The 19531-nt window shown below is 38.1% G+C and overlaps 1 protein-coding gene across 3 annotated transcripts in view; it reads left to right on the top strand.

Annotated features, from left to right (window-relative positions):
• The window catches only part of TOX (thymocyte selection associated high mobility group box), a 297279-nt gene that overhangs the window by 44752 nt on the left and 232996 nt on the right, over positions 1 to 19531 (top strand). Inside the window, exon 1 of one of the 3 annotated variants that reach the window (XM_006739522.3) lies at positions 8176 to 8477. The exons of the other annotated variants lie outside the window; for them this stretch is intronic. The gene's annotated coding sequence lies outside the window, so the exon portion shown is untranslated. Of the gene's footprint in view, positions 1 to 8175; positions 8478 to 19531 lie in introns of those variants that run through there. 3 annotated transcript variants of the gene reach the window in all.

The raw sequence follows: 19531 nt of genomic DNA, 5'->3' as shown, positions 1-19531 counted from the left end.
CAAGTGAAAAAGGATTCCCACCAAATTGTAATTTATAATATAGCTAGTGATCACTGTCTTCTGTAGATGCAATCCCTATTTGAAAAATTGGAAACACCATTTTCTTACGTTAGAAGATATCTCTAACTTTATCTGTGATTAATATTATTCATCTTACAGGGTTTTTTAAAAAAAAGTACTTTGGTTTAGGATACAATCACGAGATAGCATCAGTCAGTCGCTTCTTGATCCCCGCCAAAGGTAATTGCACACTTTTACCTCTTTTTCAAACTTGCTATCCCACTGATCTCCTTTCACAAGATGACCCTGAAATATTCTTCAAAAGAAAATAGAGGTTACTAAGTGCACAAATATTTCCTTGTAGCCATAATGTCTAAACCTGTCTGCACTCACTATTCATTCTTTCTTGATGTTCTTTCTCCATCCATCTCTCTCCCACGTCTTCCATCTTGAGGCTCCCTGTGTTCTGAACATACTCATGCCTCTTCCGTCTTGAAATACAAATGCTTTAACTCAAGTTGCTTGTAAGCTTTTGATCTTGTCTTCTTCCATTTACATCCAAGCTTTTTGAAAGGTCAGTCTACTCATGTTTCACACTGTCTTCACCTGTTCTAACTCTTCATTGCCCTATACTTTCTTAGGCCCTTACCATTTTTAAAGGTCAACAGTGATCTCCATGTTGCCAAATCCACTGGCCACTGCCCTTTGTGAAATTTGTTCTTATGGTATTGGACTCAATGTAAAATATATCCTATTTTTTCTTGTACCTTTCTGGCTTTTTCTCCCTATGTTCCTCTTTCTCCATGGACCTCTTAGGTTAATGAGCCAATGCTTTTTAATTCACTGAAAATTGTGTTTTATTTTGGAGGTGTCTGGTTGCACTGTGCTGAGCTTGTGAACATAACTGTTAACTCACTTTTGAGTTTTCCAGGGTGATCGAGACAAAACAAATAGCTTCAACCACTACTCATAAACCGAGGTCTCTAAAATTACATCTTCAATGGATTTCTCTTCTTAATTCTAAACCGCTATATTCAATTGCTGTTTAGGCATCTGTAATTAAATATCTTGCATTTCTGGGGCACCTGGGTGGCTCAGTTGATTAAGTGTCCAACACTTAATTTTGGCTCAGGTCATGATCTTAGGGTGGTGAGATGGAGCCCCAAGTCAGGCTCTGTGCTGGACATGGAACCTGCTTAAGATTCTCTTTCTCCCTCTTCCCCTTCACCCCCCCCCCACCCCGGTGCTCTCTCTCTCTTTCAAAAATAGAAAGAGAGAGAAATATCTTGCATTTCAACATCAGGAGGTTCAAATCTAACACTGTTCCTCCCAATCCTGCTTGTTTCTTTGATATAATCTCTAATGTGGAGAATTGTACTAACTGTCTGGTCACTCAAGCCAATACCCTGGGAGAGATTCTAGATTATTTCTTCTTTTCATCTTCTACCTCCAATGGGTTCCTAATACCTCTCTGTTCTTGAACTAAATCTCTTTCTTATTCACCACCATCCTTTGCAATTTCCTCTCCCTGGGGTTAGCCCTCATCACTTCTCACTGGATCACTTGAAGATCCATCCTTCTTGCTGTCAGCTCTTTTGTGTGGCACATAGACCCTCCTAGCTGGACTCCTGACTTCCTCCCAGGTGTCTGCTCTCAGCATTCCCTCACGCACACTATGCCCCTGCCTCTGCAAGCGTCTTGCTCTTTCAAGCCATCATGAATTCGCCCAGCCTACTCTCCCTGGCTCAAATGCCCCCTTCCTGCTTCACCTGGCTGACTCCTGCAAACTCTTTCCATAGCACTCCTTCCAGGAGAGCCAGCTTCAGTTCTGTGTGCTTCCTCTGGGCCCATAGCTGCCTCTGTATACCTTATCTTAACCTGAGGACAGTGGGTAACATTATCACTTTGGTGAAGTGGTTATGAATGTAGGCTCCACAGTCGGGTTGGCTGGGAGTATTGCTAGACTCCAACACTCACATCATGATGGTACAGCAACTTACCTCACCTGTCTGTCTCAGTGTCCTAATCTCTAAACTGGAGATCATGTTATCAAGCACACCGAGTAGTAAAGATTAAATGAACAAAAATATGTAAAACACTTAGAATGCCTGGTATGCAAGAGTTAAGACTTAATAAAAGTTGCTTTTCTCTTTATTCTTTTTCTTTTATACTTCCTCTTCTTTCTTTTTTTCCTTTCCCCTCCTTCTTTCCCTCCCTTCGTCTTCTCTTTCTTCTCTTCGTCATCCTCCTTTTCTTCCTTTTTCTCTCCTCCTCTTTCCTCTTCATGTTTTCTTCTTCATTCTCTGCCTCCTCGTCCTTTATTACCCTTTCCCCCACTAGACCTCTGTGGAGGCTCTGTGGCTACTGAGACTATATTATTATATTCAATTCCACACCCCATAACCTGCTACAGAGAATGTTATTTCTTTCTCTTTTTTTAAGATTTATATATTTATTTTAGAGAGAGAGAGTGCATGCATGCACGTGAGCAGGGGTAGGGGCAGAGTGGGGCAGGGAGAGAGAGAGAGAATCTCAGACTCTGCTGAGCACAGAGCTGGGCCAGGGCTTGATCTCACCACCCCAAGATCATGCCCTGAGCCAAAATCAAGAGTCCAATGCGTAATGACTGAGCCCCCCAGGCACCCCCAGAGAATGTTATTTCATACTGGACATTGGAAAAAATACTTTTTCTACCTATTTTTTCTACCTTTAAAAAATCATTATTTTCATGATTCAGAGTTAGTGATTATGTTTCATTCAATTACTGATAAAATACGGAAGCCTTCAGGAAACCGGTGTGAATGCTAAATATGAAAGAATGAGGGCTTATATAAATGTATGGTAAGCATAATAATAATGTCAAACACATATATATCCCATTTGATGTGCCAGGCATGGTTAAAAGAACATTGCATTTATAAACTCATGCCATTATTGTCCCCATTTATAAGGGGGACACGATATTCACGAGGTTTCTTTCCAATTCACAAAGTTAGATTATTTATTTTATCCATAATAATTGTATACAATAATTATTTTAGTAACTAGACATTTTCAAGCTAGAAACGAAATGATGGATATAATTTTATATCTTGGAAGGTCAAGGAAAGAGATGTCATTTTCCATCAGAGAAAGATGTAGGAAAAATCTTTAGTGTATAAGATATGCAAATTAAGTAGGTAAAATAAAGTCTTCATTTTTTAAATTTGTGACCACAATTCTAATCAGGGATGGAGTTTTCAGTAGGAGTTAATCTCTGTTTTTTTGTAATGGAAGGATCCTGATCTTTGGAGTGAATTTCTATCTCCTCTTTTTATAAAGAGTAGCTTTGGGCCAGCCAACCTTGTGGAAAGTGTAAGCTTCAGTTTCCACAATGCATTTGGAAGGAGGGAATTTGTTTAGAAATAATATGTTATGTTTGTTATTATTATAGTTATAAATCGGAACATTAGCTAAGCTATATCTTTAAGATAGCTTTTTTTTTTCTTTTCCACAAATGAAGAAGGATCCTTGGACATTTGGTTTTCTAAGCTTAAGTAAGTTCAGAAAATGATAGCATACCAACCCTCCTTCTTTTGGGTTTGCTGTGCGATTAAGAGGTACTAAGAGGGTACTTATTCAAGTTGATTTAATTAAATATTTCTTGAGACCCTCTCCTCCTTCACCCCAATATCTGTTAGTATTTCCAGGCACATTAGTGATCTGTGGAGTGCAGTTTGTATGTTAGTCATTTTGGGTTCAATCGTATGAAATGCAATACATTATTTTTATTAATACTAAGTTTTGTTGCATTTTAGTCATAATGAGCTTTTGGTCATAATGAGTTTGACCTGGAAGCTTGTAAGTTGAGAATAACTGATAGCGAACAAGGAAATTTGCAAATTAAACTCTTAGGGAGAGTTTTTGTTGTTTTTTTCCTAACAGTAGTAGTTGGGGCCTCTGAGTTTAGATGGCCCTCATGCTATGATCCAATTCAGCATTACAAAGAGCAGAAAAAGTAATCAATATTGCTGAAAGAATTTGGGGAAATTTTGCAATGCAAAGAATTTGTGGAATCTATTGATCTGAGTTGTGAGACAAATAATTTCAGGGGGGGAAGGCAGGCCGTCCATGATTAGTAAAGAACAGGAGCTCATTTTCGTTTCTCATTGTGACAAATATTTAGTATTATGAGATTTAACTTGTGCTTGTTATTAGATTTTTATACCGCAGTTAGTTAAGATTGTAAGCCTGTGATATGTTATTAATCTGTTCTCAAAAGACAACTCATTTGTACTCTGATTTGACCCAATAATAGAGAAGGATGCTAATGAAAGTTCATTGGTGTTCCTTTTGTACAAATGTAACGGACTTCCTACTTGTCTAGGTTTTTTTTTTTTTTTAGATTTTATTTATTTATTTGAGAGAGAGAGAATGAGAGAGAGAGAGCACATGAGAGGGGGGAGGGTCAGAGGGAGAAGCAGACTCCCTGCTGAGCAGGGAGCCCGATGCGGGACTCGATCCTGGGACTCCAGGATCATGACCTGAGCTGAAGGCAGTCGCTTAACCAACTGAGCCACTCAGGAACCTACTTGTCTAGGTTTTAACCACGATGTATTTGTTCATAAATTATCCAGCAGCACGTGTATGAAACTATTGTAAGTCCTTTTCTGACTGGTTGAAACTTTATTGGGCACTGCAGCACCATATAATGCTTTTTACTCTTCACAAGACCAGCATTCAGCAATATCCAAGAAGGAAGAGGGTGGTTCTGTGTTCCCCATGGTTTTGGTGTTACTTTCCCTCTTCATTTAAATGTTCCTCCTTTTCCCGTGTGGCTTCCATAATTGAGGTTGATCATTTGACCCATTTGGCCATCCTGGGTCTATTTGGAAGAATTCAGCAATCAAAACTGTTTGTTTCATGGAGAATTTTGGTCTTACTTAAGCTGTTGTTGGTAAGTTGTGGAAACATGTTATCCACTCATTGGTTTTGTCGATATGTGAGACTTAACCTGATTATCTGACAATTTTTGTTCCCTGAGGAACACGAACTTTGGTTCTCATGTGAACTCTCTGAAGGAGGGAGCCCGGAGTGAAGGAGACCGAGCCTTACCTTGGAATGGAATTTGTTTTGTTTCTCCCTTAGTCCACATAGATGGTGTGTCATCCCCCTCCCCTACCTCCATTTCTGTCATCTGGGAAGGTCTAAATGCTTCACTCTGGGACAAAGCTGTTTAGTGGAAAGCCTCTTGAGTTCCAGACTTAGTCTTTTTAACTAGTTGAGTGGTTAAGAAGGAGTCATTTAACATTTCTGGACTCAGTTTCCATATTTGGAAAAAGAAGTGGTCAGATTATAGTATCTTTACTGTGAGCTGAACTACCGTTCTAGGATCCCAGTGTGCAAGTAGTAAAAATATAATAAGATATGAAACTTGTACTAAGTTACTTCCTCTAAAAAAATCATTAATAACAAAACTTGCTAGCTACTTCGTTATTAACTTTACAGGACAACAGAGGATAATAATGGCTTCTGAATCACTGAAAACCAGTGAACTAACGCACAGTAGTAATCCAAATTAGTCACATTTATTCTAACCATCGCTTTACTCCTTTGCCCATTTGAAGTCCCTGTGATCATTTTTTGCTAGCTCTGTGGGAGAAATGGGTTATTTTTTTTTAATTATGAAAATGTTATTTCAGTAAATGTAATTTAATTAAAATGAGAATTTCTGCCAACTGTTTTAAATAAATACAGTATTCTTTTGCTGGTATGAAAGGAGTTACTATTTGCTGTCTCATTTCCTCACTAATATGCTGGCGTGTTTCGCTTGAACCTGAGCTTGTGGAAGTTTATTCTTAACCAAAGCAGTTCCTTTTTCATGTAAGTAGGTTAAATGTGAATTGGGCAGCCTCAGGGTGCTTTTTTTGTTCACTTTTAAAAAGCCCCCTCAAGAGGGCCCCTTTTAGAAACCTAGAATCATATGTTTGGAAGATTGATCCAAATTAACATTAGAATGGCCCTTTTATTTTAAAAAAATATACAGACTATCTAAAATACTATCTAAAATACTAAACTGACATAGATTGAAATAAAACTGAATAGGGGAAGTAAGATTTCTTGTTTTATTCTACCTTTGCGGTGAAAGAACTGAAATCAGAGAAAAAAAAATGTCGAGTCTGTTAAGGTACAATTTCTGCCCCCAAAACACAGGAGGAAATGTTTGCACAAAAGGTCCAAATTAATGTCATTCATTTTCCTGTGACTTCATATGCCCTAGAATGGTGCACGCACATCAAGAGTTTATATATGTTTTGACTTCTGAGAAGCTTATTTATTTTTAAAGAAATATTACATTAATAAATTCCTAGAATTGCATTTTTAAATCATCTCGTTGATAGAAATGCTGGCACTCAGTGAAGTATATTCATGTGTCTTCTCTTTTGTAAATTGCATAGCAATTTTTTTTCCAGACAATGCAAACATTTTAATTTGTTGGAAAAGACCGAACCATTAAATATCAGTAAAATTGCTTAAACTGATTTTTTAAAAAATATGTGGGAAACCAGAGGACTACAAATTATGTGTTGGCTATAATTCAGGACTATACAATAACCCAGGTCCCTAAAGGTCTGAAAAGAATGACAGAGAAGCCATGATTTTCAGGCACGTGCATTATATATGCTAATAGCTTTGCAGTGAGAAAGGTTTATATCCTCGTAATAGAGGAAACATTCATTTTTAGCATTTCAGACCATGGGGAACATAGTAATTACAACAGGCACTAATATCTGTCTCCTTTCTAGCCTTGCTTTCACCCCTCCCCTTCCAAGCACTTGAATAATCCCAGTGGAATTAGTCAAAGGACTTTAAACCTATGTCATTTCTAAAGTCCTTTATTCTCTCTTTAGTACAACGTTGGCCCTCAAGGAATGTATAGCCTAGCTCAGGTATATAGATCATCCGAGCAAAAGAAATTAAGCATGTTTTTCTTTACTTAAATATGTCTACAGACATTTCCATTTATATGATTTACAGTGATGATTTTCAGAAGCACAAAACTAGAATACTCTTTTATAAAAGTTGAGATTAAGTCTAAAAGCTGTGCTCTCTGTAAAAATCAGTGTCCTTCATCGAGCGATCGCACATTACCTAGAACAGTCTGGCTAATGTGCAATATTTTGGAACAAAATAAATTTGCAAGTTTTTTTGCCAGTTGAGAAATGTAAAAACAAGCAGTTATTAGCCCTTGACCTGTAGTGTTTGAGCTTTGCCTTGTTTACCTGCAAGATTCCGTTAGCAAGCAAATCCCCCCTGTCTTAGCCCACTTCAGATGTAGTGTTAGGAGTCGCAATGCTTGATGAAGATCCTCACATTCTGTTGAGGGATGTATAGGCTTTCAGTAGCTAACACTGTATAATTTATATCAACTAAAAATGTGCCTTTTCAGCCCACCTCCAACATGGCTTTTCTGAAGAATTTTTACAAACTGACTTTTACTCAAAACAGGCAAAAATAATAATACAGAATAAAGTCAGAAACTTTTTCCCCCATCTACTATGAAGGAGTTGAATGGTTTTATTTCCTTGTTAAAGGTATTAAATTAAATCACTTAGAGAAGTTAACCTGTGTTATCAGGAATAAAGCTGATACCACAATAGACTTAAAGCTGGATGATAGATCAGATTTCCTTTTGTTTTATAATTTTAACTCTGTCTCTCTGTCTCTGTCTCCCCCCCCCCCCCCCCCCACACACACACCCTCTGTCTCTTGCAAATAGCTGTCACAGACTATACTGTTGAGGAAATTAGAAGGCATACAGATGGACTGGACTTCACTACTAAAGAGTAAAGGTTTGAGAAATCCTATGGTTGTTTCAGCCTCTGTCACTGGGCAGCAAGCATAAAACAACAACACTTGCTCTTGAATTCCTTTTTTTTACATGGAGCAGATGACCCATTTGCAATTTCCCTTTAAGCTGTCTACTTAGAACAGGTAGTAATCACCATCCAAAAGAGCCATTCTGGTAAAGCACACTGGTATAAAAGCTTTCAGTAGAAACTGTCCCCTCCCTGACTCCCATGCTGCCTTCAAACTCAATGCATAGCTCATCGTCTAGTCACATTTTCCGTATTTATAAAAATTATTATGCTTTCCTGAGTAATCACCCTGCTCCCCCTCGTGCTGATATGTGCTCTAAAAGCTAATTATTTGGACATATTCTCTCCTGTCTACCTGGCAAGATTGTATTCCCTCTTTCAATCCCCTTTAAGAATTTACTCCCAGGAAGGCTCCCCCAACCTCTGGGGAATTAAGACCTCCTTCCTTTCCACGGCTACCATCCTCTCCCCCCACCTGCACAACAGTACTTATCACCCTGCTTTGTAGCTGTTTGTCAATTTGAAAGTCTTATCTACTTGCCTTGAATTCTTAAAGCTGGACACACTTGTCCTATTCATCCTCGGGTTCCTCAGTTCTGGCAAGGTGCTTGGTGAGTGGTAAGTACTCAATAAATATTTATGGAAGCCTGAAGAAAGGATGTGTGCTGGTGTGAGTTGAGACAGACAAAGTGAGAGAGAGAGAGAGAGAGAGGAAAAGAGGGAGAGAAGGCAAATGAACACTCCAGGAGGCATTGCTATGAGGGTGGTGGGTATTATTTCTATATTTTTTAGCTCCTACTAGCTTTCTACTTTACTTTTAGGTTTGGGGTTTAACACAAAACCCTCTGGTTGTGTTAAAGAAGGATCATGTGGGGCACTTTGGCAGCTTTTTCTGGGGTTGGAGATGCAGCGGAGGTCCCAAAATGCTGTACTGGGTCTCAAAATGATTCTTCCAGGTGTGTTCGGTTTTGGAAAAGTGAATATTCCTCAAAACTAGATTTTGAGTTCATAAAATCTGAATGAAAATAAATTAACAAAATTTTTAAAATAATAATAAAGAAAAAAAAAAAAACCCTCTGAGTCTGAGCAAGAGAAAAGCCGAGAAGGCTGCTGGAGAAGTGATACGAATTTGCTCTGCCATTGCCCTTCTGGACCCCCTGGCTAGGGCAGAAGGTTACCTTCTGCTTTTCTCCAGCTCTGCTCTCCTCCTGCCTGGGTGATGTCCAAAGGGACTTCATTTCAGACCCTCTGGGCCCCCTGTTAACTAGATCCCTTTATGAAAGAAAGTGTTACATGGTGCAATGACCAGAAGTAGAGGAATGGGTTTTACTCCGGGACTTGGCTGTCCTCTTACCAGATCCCTTGGCTACTAACTCGGAAACTGGTTAAGCGTGTTGAAGGCCAAGTGGAAGTTTTGCTACTAGTGAGTGACTGTGGGGAAGGGGAAGGAAGGGGATTTTTTTTACCAGATAAACATTTAAAAAATATATTTAAAAATTGTGGTAGAGGAAATTACAGAAGACAGGGCCCATCAAAGAGAGGAAATGCCAGGTAATGACTAAACCTTCACTGCACATTATCTTTTGAGATACGAGGCTGTATCTCTATTCTCAGGGGGTGAGACAGTTCACAGCATTGCTTTGCATCACATTTTTTAAAATCATTGGATCATAATATCGTTTTGCCTTTTCTCAGTCGGTACCAGTTGGTTGCATTTGTTGTTGGTTATTTAGAAGCTGAAGCCCAGCCTTTTGTACCCTCTTGATCCAGTCATTTATAACATATTTTGATCACAAACACACTCAAATGCAGACTCAGTTTTCAATTGTGAAAGAGAATCTGTTTTCCTCTTCTATTTTTGCATTGTCTTACAATCTGTCATTTTTACTGTACAATCTCTTCATAATCTCCTGTAATCCTTGCTGACTCATTTCTCAGTAAATCGAAGATGATGGAGCTTTACGGGTAGATTTTGAGTAGGGAGTGACAAAAGGGAAAGACATTCAGTGTGAGAAATTCCATTGTGTTTTCAATTAAGTTTGTGTGTCCCCATGGTAGAGCTGTTCCCCAGCTAGCTCTGTTTGGTGGGGAATGGTTTGGTCTCTCATCGTAAACAGAAAACGTGAAGGGGGCTGGACAACAAGGTGCAGTTGTCCTCCATAAAGGATCAGTCAGCATTATGCATCAGAAATAATGGCTCGTCCTTTATCCAGCCATAAAGAGCCTTGTGATGGTGGCAAGTCACAGTCCGAATCTGTAGTCCTGGCTTCCTCATTTATAGCATGGAACACGGCAGTATCTAATTTAGGATGTTGCTGAGAGAGGTGAATAGCATAACATGCAAAAATGGCTTCAAAAAAGTTACCGGCACTCAACAAATCTTTGCTATTATTATTACTGTTGAAACTGATGAAACCAAGATAAAGGGAAGAGTCGGGTAAGAGGATCTGTTGGGATGGGTTTGACTAGTCCACAGGCAAAGACCTAGAGATACACGAGGTTACACAGTTTTGCCTTGACAAAATCCAACACTCTGATAAATTAATTATAAAAGGAGTCGTATTGCCACTTGAAACAAAGCTGAATGAGAAGGTAATAGCAGCCTGAGAAGATGGGAAGTTGTTACACAATTTTAGAGTTTTATCAAAGAACGAATGCTTATTTTTATTTATCTCTAATTATGGAAAAAATAACCGTGGTTGATCAAGGGAAAAAGATAAACAGATACTAAGCCAGATACTAAGCCAGTACCTATTTACTACGAAGATTTTTTTTTTTTTACCACCTAACATAAAGGGTGGAAACAAAAATTCAATCACTTCCCAACACTGTAATGTGAACTGTTTTCTAGATGTTCCCTACTCATTTCTGGCTACAATAATGAGAGTTCTTTTGAAACAATGCCACAAAGCAGCACTAAATATGTGCTCTCCCACACACTGCATGTAAGGGAAATCAAGAAGGGAACACATTCACTAACTGTTTGCCAAGGTCAACTTCTCTGTTTTTCAAAGAGTAATGTGTTTTCCTTGACAAATAATGTAATCCCTTCTGCATTGAAATATGGGCCTCCTGATAGGAATTCCTTCTTGAATGATAATATAAACCCCTGCTCTCTAATTTGACAGTAGGCTACTGGGTGGACAGTTAAGAAACAATATCAATGTTAATTTGTTTGATTGGAAATATATTTATTGCTAGTTCTTTTGTATTTCTCCTTTTCCACTCTGTATCTTTACTAACTAGGTAATATTCCTTCATAAAATCATTTATAAAACAGCAAAAGACTTCTTTTGACTTTTCCAGCTAAATTGCTTTTGCTTCATACCTGGAACGGGGCCTGGGTGGGGAGCCACCTGATCTTCTTCAGATGACCCTCAAAGATTGTTCCACCTTCTCAGACCTTTAGAAAGGAAACCTGGATATGAACGCACTTGATTTTATTTTAATATTGGTAATGTGGGGGAAGGGGAGTAAGACCATATCAAGCTTTTGCAGTTCTCTTCTTTTCAGAGTCTAGAAAACAATTGCTTAGAGCAAACTGTCTCTACGTTCCCTGACTACCCTATTTATCTATTTAAATTACTACCACCTCCTCCATTCTACAAACTAACAGGCAAACAACCAGGGCACCAGAGCCAAGATGCATTCAAATCCTCTTGCCTCATATGTTCTAGAAAGGCCCAGCCTTCTCCTCACCTTGTTCAGAAGTTGGCTGTCGAGGTGTGCTTGTTGAGCTGGACTGAAGACCTGAGCTGGGTGTCTGGGTGTCCCTCTTGATACCCTGAGCTCTCTATTAAATTTTGGTACTGGGAAACGCTGACCTTTTTTTTTTTTTTACAATTTTTTTTATAATTATTTAAGACCTTTATTAATGGGTGCTTGCCGTTTGTTGATTTTTTTGGAACAAATCAAGTTGTAGACTTGGCCAACCTTCAGGAATCAGGAGCGTTTGGAGTAGTGCAATTCGAACTTTCTGTACCCACTAGAGTGTCTGTTAGCACTTAAAAAAATAATTTGCTATAATAATCCCCGTTACTAGAAAAGAATCTTCACAGATCTTGATGGTAAATAATATGAGGCACTCAAAACTTCATAAGGTTTTCACGGTTTAAGCTTTTTGAATATTTTAAAAATATTTTTAGTATTTTTAAAATATTTTTTAAAGCCCCAAGAAATAGCTTTGAGAGTGAGCGGGAGGGAGAGGAAGAGAGGAGAGAATATAGTATTTATTTATAATCAGGAAGAGTAGAGTTAGAAGCATAAGCTCAGGAGTAAGAGGATGTTGCTTTAATTTTTCTAATTTATTGCCAGTGTCTTTCCAGAACGGTGTCCAGAGGATGCTGTTCTCATATCCTGAGATGTCTTTCCCTGCAGTCTGGTTAAAGTTGCAGGTTGGGACAGACAAACAAAACTTGGAGATTGGATAGTCCTGGTAAAGGAAGCAAGTACTAGGAATGTAGTAAATTTGTTGGTTTAGTAAATTCAGATTTTGTTGGTTTAGTAAATTCAGATTTTCAGAGAGTTTTTTGTTATACTTCAAAAGGCCTACTTCACTCTGAAATTAAAATACTTTCTACTTTTTTTTTTAACTTTAAATATTGGACCCTCTAGGGGCGCCTGGGTGGCTCAGTCGTTAAGCGTCTGCCTTCGGCTCGGGTCATGATCTCAGGGTCCTGGGATCGAGTCCCACATCGGGCTCCCTGCTCGGCGGGAAGCCTGCTTCTCCCTCTCCCACTCCCCCTGCTTGTGTTCCCTCTCTCGCTGTCTCTCTCTCTGTCAAATAAATAAATAAAATCTTTAAAAAATAAAAAAAAAAATATTGGACCCTCTAATGATTTGTTTTTGACTAAGGTGTGAGGAAGGGATCGAACATTTTTCCCAAATGGCCCCTTTATCACGTATTCAGTTTCCCATGTGTAGTGGCATTGGTTTCTGGTCCTTCTCTTTGGTTCAGTTCATTGAGGCTCAAATTCATTGAGCCTGTGGTGGCTACACTGGACGCCTCATTTCCTAGCCCTGGTGCCCTGGTGCCCTGGCCACAACCTTTCTCGTTCCCTGGAACCCTGTATTAGACCAATGCGAACAGGTTAAACAGAGGGGCAGTACATATTTGGGCCATTGTTCTTCATTCACAAGCTCAGGCCTGAGAAAATGGCATGGTTGAGGGAAATAGGTAGAGAAAGCCCTTCTTGGATCTGCCTCTAGCCGAGTCATCAGCTCATCCGGTCCCTGCGTGCTACTGTTGATCCAAGGGTAAGGCCCCTATTGGTTTACAACTGTGCTTGTCCCCTGGGGCCTGTTTGCAGCTGCTTTGAGCACAGCTCCCCCTTGGAGATCACAGCAAGCCTGGTGTTGAAACAACTCTAGTAGTATACAAAGTAAATCAGCACACTGGTCATCACATCAGCTCATTGGGCATGTCTGCAGTCTGAGAAATGTCCCAGGAAAACTGTAAGCTCTTGCAATGAAACCAAATAGTTTTTCTTTCTTTCTTTCTTTTTTTTCTTCACTGTCTATGAGTTTGTGGTGGCTGGTAATACGTGGTAGGGAACATCTGTAATTTATGAGAGAGTGTACATTTAGAGGAATGTATTTGGTTTGTGGTGAGGAAACTTCCTTTTTCAAAGTTATAATGGGCTATTCTTTAATATAATTCTCAGAACTATGTTGGGTTTTTTTTTTTTTTTTGATGTTTATTGTTGTTCCTGGAAAAGTTGCTAAACATATTTCTCAAACAATGTATTTGTCTCTGTCAAAGTTTTAGTACCAAATCTCAAACCTTTCTTCCCTTTTAATTACTGAATCCTGACAATTTTAAATTACATGACACATATCGTAGAAGCCATTTCCAGTGAACTCACAACTGTAAGTATAGATTGGCAGCATAAAGGTAAACAGTTTCTGATCTTTGACATTTGGGAACACTGGATAAGGCTTTAAAATTGTCACATGGTTAAAAATGTTTTCTTGTTTCTTTCTGCCAGAGGAAAGAGAGATTACATGAAATCAGAACAATTCCTATATTCTAATGACTTCTGCATTCATGCCTATTCATGAGATGTTTATAATAGAGTTAATTATAGCTTCAATTATTTATGTGTATTATGATGTAAGCATTTGATTAATAATGAAAATAAATCGCTATTATGCTTACGTAGCTTTAAAGTGCTGGAGAGTTTTGTTAGATCATTTTGGTCAATCATTTTCACACATTGAATCATGAACACTGAATAGGAGATTAACTTTCCAGTTAGTTCAAGTGGTTGAACTAACCGCTCCTTCACCATTCTCTGGTATTATTTCGGATATGATTAAAATTAGTCCTAGAGCCCAGATGCAAAGTTGGAAAATGTTCAATAAAAGTATGCATGATTTTTTGGAATATACATACATACATACATATATATGTATACACACACACTTCTTTAAAACTGAGAAAACAATTTTCACTTTACGTAAAATAGGCAAGGGTCTTGCATCCTCTTGAATGACTGTCATCCTCAGAAAAGTGGCATTAAAACATTGTCAGAGAATCCTTTTAATTTTCTTTTTAAATGGAAATGGAGTTCAGTATTTGAATTATCTCCGCGCCAATGGTAAGTCCCCAATCCGTAAATGGTATCCAGGTGTTCTCAATAGCACTTACACATTGATCCAAATTCCCTGGATTCCATAAGGGAAGCAGTGACTTTTGAGCAATAACTCTTCCCCTAAAGCCGTTTGAAATATATGACACTTAAAGAAAAATGGTATAAAAATGTCAGTACAGAACAGACATGTTATAAAGACTGCATTTCTGGACATAAGATAACTGAATTATCAGTCTTATAAAAGGAATGAAACAACAGTCAAGATTATGGTTTATGTTTTTTCTAGTTGAGGCAGACCAATATATTTCCCAGACAAACCTGCTGAGGTACGAGAGGCGGGGCAGCAAGAGGGGGATTGCTGCAGAATGTGGCCAAACGCAAGCCATGTGTGCTGTTGATCTTTTCACGAGGGATTTGAAGTCCTTTTTGTTTTATGGATGGTAACGTTTTTTCATTGTAACATTTTAAGAGATAGAAAGAAGGGATTTCTACAATTTGGAGGGCGTCAACGTAGTGGGCATTCTGGTGTTTTTATTTGAATCCTGAATGGCTTGGTCAGTGAGAGCATGTGTTTGAGCATTAGGCAAAACACCTGAACAAAACTGTTAACACGAAGCCAAACAGTGGTTGGGTTGATAGTGTAGACGATATCTCTACATCCAAGAAATGTCAAAGGCATCCTCTGAAAGTAAGCATCCGTTTTATTGTTTTGAATTTCAAAGAATTTTTAGACCTATGTAAGTCTTGAATGATTTCTAACTATATTCTTCACTAAGCTCAGATATTGATCCTACGTAATTGATAGGAAAGTAGTACCCACTTAAAAAACTTTATTTTAGGGGCTCCTGCGGGGCTCAGTTGGTTAAGCCTCTGGCTTCGGCTCAGGTCATGATCCCAGGGTCCTGTCTCCGACCGAGCCCTGAGTTGGGTTCCACCCTCAGCAGGGAGTCTGCTCCTCCCACTGCCTCTGCCCCTTCCCCCCCTTGTGCGCACTCACTCTCTCGCTCTCTCCCTGTCTCAAATGACTAATTAAAATATCTTAAATTTTTTTTTAAATTTATATTAGAGCTTCTACATGACAGGCCTTTTTCTAAGAACTCAGCAAATATTAACTCATTTAAGCCAGGTAGCACCTTTGTGAGGTATATTATGAATATTCTGAGGAAGTCATGTCATGTCAAGCCATGTGAAAATTATACTCATAGTATCAGAGGAAACTGAGGAACAGAGATGTCAAGTAACTTGCACAGTGTCTCTCAGCTGGTGAGCAGCAGAACTGGGTTTCAAATCTAGGAGGACCCTGTTACCTATAGTAGAAGTATAACAGCATATATGGATATTCAACCCAGATGAGACCATTGCTGGTGGAGCACTTGATAGGCTTCTGGTAAGTGGGAAATTGGGATTTTTGTGTTAAGAAGAGTCAACAAAAATCTGTGCTTGAATTCATTCTGAAAACTAAATTTCTGAATTACTAAATATATATATATATCCATCCCATGTCAGGGGTTGGCTATCACTTTAAAATTCAGTAGAGAAGGTAAAGCCTTATTTATTCTTTAAAATAAATAAGCAGGAATAATGTGATATATCTCTACATTACATGAGACATTTGATTTTATTAAAATGATCTATTCCATAGTCTAGAATCTCACCGTATGCTTTGCAAATGCACTAAATATTCGTCAGAAAATGACTCCAGTAAATTGCAAGTCAATATGTGAGGATATGCTGTTGGCATGGTTATAAGTTTAATTGTAAGAAAACATTTATACATATAAAATAATCTTGTAATGATACTTTCACCTATTTCCACTACATATTGAAAATATAGCATCCTCTCATCTATACTGAAGTCTGTCTTATAAAAGCATCCTGAGATGATTCCTCTTGCATTCAGATTTTCACTCCAAATAGTTTTCTTTATAGGTTTAATATTATGTCAGATTACTAGCCTTTGGTTTTATTTTTTTTCTTCACCTATAAATTCTTAACGAGGTTAATATTCTAAAGGAAAGACAAAATAACAAAACAGATTTCGGCAAACATACATGCCAGTAATAAACTGGGTATGGGATTGTTCAGATATGCTCCTGATATTGACTCACTAAATAGAGCTGACCAACTTCTCTATTTAATTTTGCAATCCAGGCAGACCTGAAGTTGGTGTATGTAATGTTGGGGTTTAAATGTCAATTCAACTCCTTCCATCACCTGTATCATTTTATGGCTTCAGTGAGAGATCTCAACATTCAATGTCCAACAGATACTTTTTGAAGCATCTACTGGAGGCCCATATTACTTACAGAAGTTTTTGAAATTCAAAATAGGTTTTCCTGATTGGTTTGCTAAGACTGAGGTCACATAGAGACACCTGTGATTTTTAAGAAAAAGTGGTGCAATTAGTGGTAATTAAAAAGCATGTGCTGTCTTTGTATCCCGACTATGCTGCAACCTTTATGACTATTTGAGATATCTGACATAACCTCCAGAGTATTGTGGATTGTTTGCATCACACTCACTATTTTCTTAAACCTGTCTACTGTTTCCTTACACATCACTTAAAGGAAACTCCATTCTCATCAGACAGTGGGAAATCTGTTTCTTTGCAAAAGGGACTACCCCTGTCTCATTGTCTTCAGTGTAATGCTCCCTACATGAAGGGTTTTTTTGTAGATTATAAATGCCATGTTGATGTCGGATGTTAATGGTATATGAAGCCATCAACAACCCTTTTTTCATTCTTGAAGTCGCCTAAAATTATCCTGACTCTGCTGACAATTTTATGCCATAAACCAATAACCAATGTGTGTGTGTGTGTGTGTGTGTGTGTGTGTGTGTACTCATCTTAATCTTTGTATAACCAGTTTCTAGTACGGTGCATCTCATATAATAGGCTTCCATAAATATTTGATGATGAGTGATTGATCTTTAAAGCAAAGAATGATTTAGTACCTTTTTCAGGAATAATGTGAAGATTTCCATATTGGTGAAATATTGTAAAATACAACACACAGAATTCCACTGAATCTTTTCAGTTTTGTTCTCACAGATATTTCACGGCAAACACAATTTCAAACTGTCAAAATGGAGGTATTAAAGATAAAAAATACTTCTCCTGCTCCAAATGTGAGGTGATGCAAATATAAAATCCAGAAGGTCCACTTGAGCTTCTTGCCAGATACACAGAGGTTTAGAACATACTCAGGTTTTTATATTAATATAAGGTATTAGGATGAAGCGAGAGCATAGGCTTTTGCTCTTTATAGTAGTACTTTAAAATCTACAGGAGAGTTAAATTAAACTAGTGTTAACATTATGGTTGGGAGAAATCTCAACTAAAGATTATGTAATTCTGACTTCACTTAATTCATTAAGCTGATGGCTCCTTAAATACTGGATCAAGGAAATAAACTATGGAGAGGATGACATATGTAGGCGTTTCACTTTCTAATGTATGATTTCTAGTATTTGAGTCGTCTTGTGTCGTTCATGAGACACTTTTACAAACATGATGTTCATGCCTGGTAGGGCGACTAACACCTAGCCTGACATTCTGAGTCCAAGTCCGAAGCCCCAGTCAACTCTGAGCTGTTGCTTTATTTATTTTTTTTTTTAAAGATTTTATTTATTTATTTGAGAGAGAGAATGAGAGACAGAGAGCATGAGAGGGAGGAGGGTCAGAGGGAGAAGCAGACTCCCTGCTGAGCAGGGAGCCCGATGCGGGACTCGATCCCGGGACTCCAGAATCATGACCTGAGCCGAAGGCAGTCGCTCAACCAACTGAGCCACCCAGGCGCCCTGAGCTGTTGCTTTATTACATCTGCTTCTTTCTTGCATTAACTCTGACTGTAGATCAACTTTAAAATTGGATAAAAGCTACAATAAATTGTCACAAATCACAAAATTCCAAGCTCTCCGGTATTTAACACAAGGCTTAGGGGAGCGCAGTGGTAGGAAACACACAGGGGGATGGGTTCCCGCAAAGCAACCTCACTTGAAAAGAATCTGGGGATCAATACCAGGCTTATGAAACTGTTCATGTCAAGCATCCCCTGGATGTGTTTTATTGCTTTTATTAGTGTGACTATATAATACAAGAATATATACTTCTTGGCTTTTAATTTTCAAAGCCTGCTTAGTATAGAAACCCCCACCACTCCACTCTGCTCGCTTCTTTGACTACATTCCACAAGAGAGGCTAACTTTCTAAATACTCATATTTCAAACAGATTCACTTTCTTTTGGGAAACTATAAAGCACTCTGTGATCCATAGAAGTGGTTTAACTCAGGAGTTCATAAAGGTATCAGTAGCCAGCAGAAATGTTCTTCTACCTGAGTGTTTGAAAACCATTGTTTGAAATCCTATTGAAATCTTTTTACAAGGGATTTAAAATAATTTATAGATTAGTTTCACCACACTGCTGTTTTCAGTCGGCTGAATAATTGCTTAGCTGTTGGTCTGCTTTGGTTATCTTACTCAGTGAAGGATATTTCCCCCTAAATCTAGCTTCTAATACTTAATACTTTGTTATATTGTAGATATGATCATTAACACTTGGATTTAATCTCTATTAAAAAGTTGAAAAAGATATTGAAGTGTCAGGTCTTTTCAGCCTAATAGGCTGATAAAAATGTATATTTTCTCTAGTTTATTTAGAAGACCAAGAGATAAAACTTGGGAGTCTTTGTTACCCATTGAAAAGGAGAGCTCATTGATCAGCTACTTAATTGCCTTTGATTCTCTGAGTGACCACATAATTGCCAAGTGAAGCCTGAGTAACATTTGTTAGCAGTTGAGTGATTAATTAACTGTTCTATGGTTCCTAAGTTGAAAGAGGAAACTGACTTATAATATGGATTTAAATACAGTTAAGATAGTTAAAGCTTGTATGTCCTCATATTACCAGTTGGGTTTTTTTTCCATTTTACTCCCTGATCAAGTAATAATTAATAGATAAATTAATTTGCTTATAGCATCACTGAAAATGAGTGCATGGACTAGATTCCAAATTAGCTGAAAAGAACTTATGACTAATTTTACGTCCTTGAACAAATTAAAACATTTTAAAAAATGT

This window comes from Leptonychotes weddellii, chromosome 4 (assembly GCF_054177405.1).
Source record: "Leptonychotes weddellii isolate Sample4059 chromosome 4, ASM5417740v2, whole genome shotgun sequence".
Classification (NCBI taxonomy): Eukaryota; Metazoa; Chordata; class Mammalia; order Carnivora; family Phocidae; genus Leptonychotes; species Leptonychotes weddellii.
Note: the sequence above shows the minus strand (reverse complement) of the source record. Positions and strands in the feature narration are given on the sequence as shown.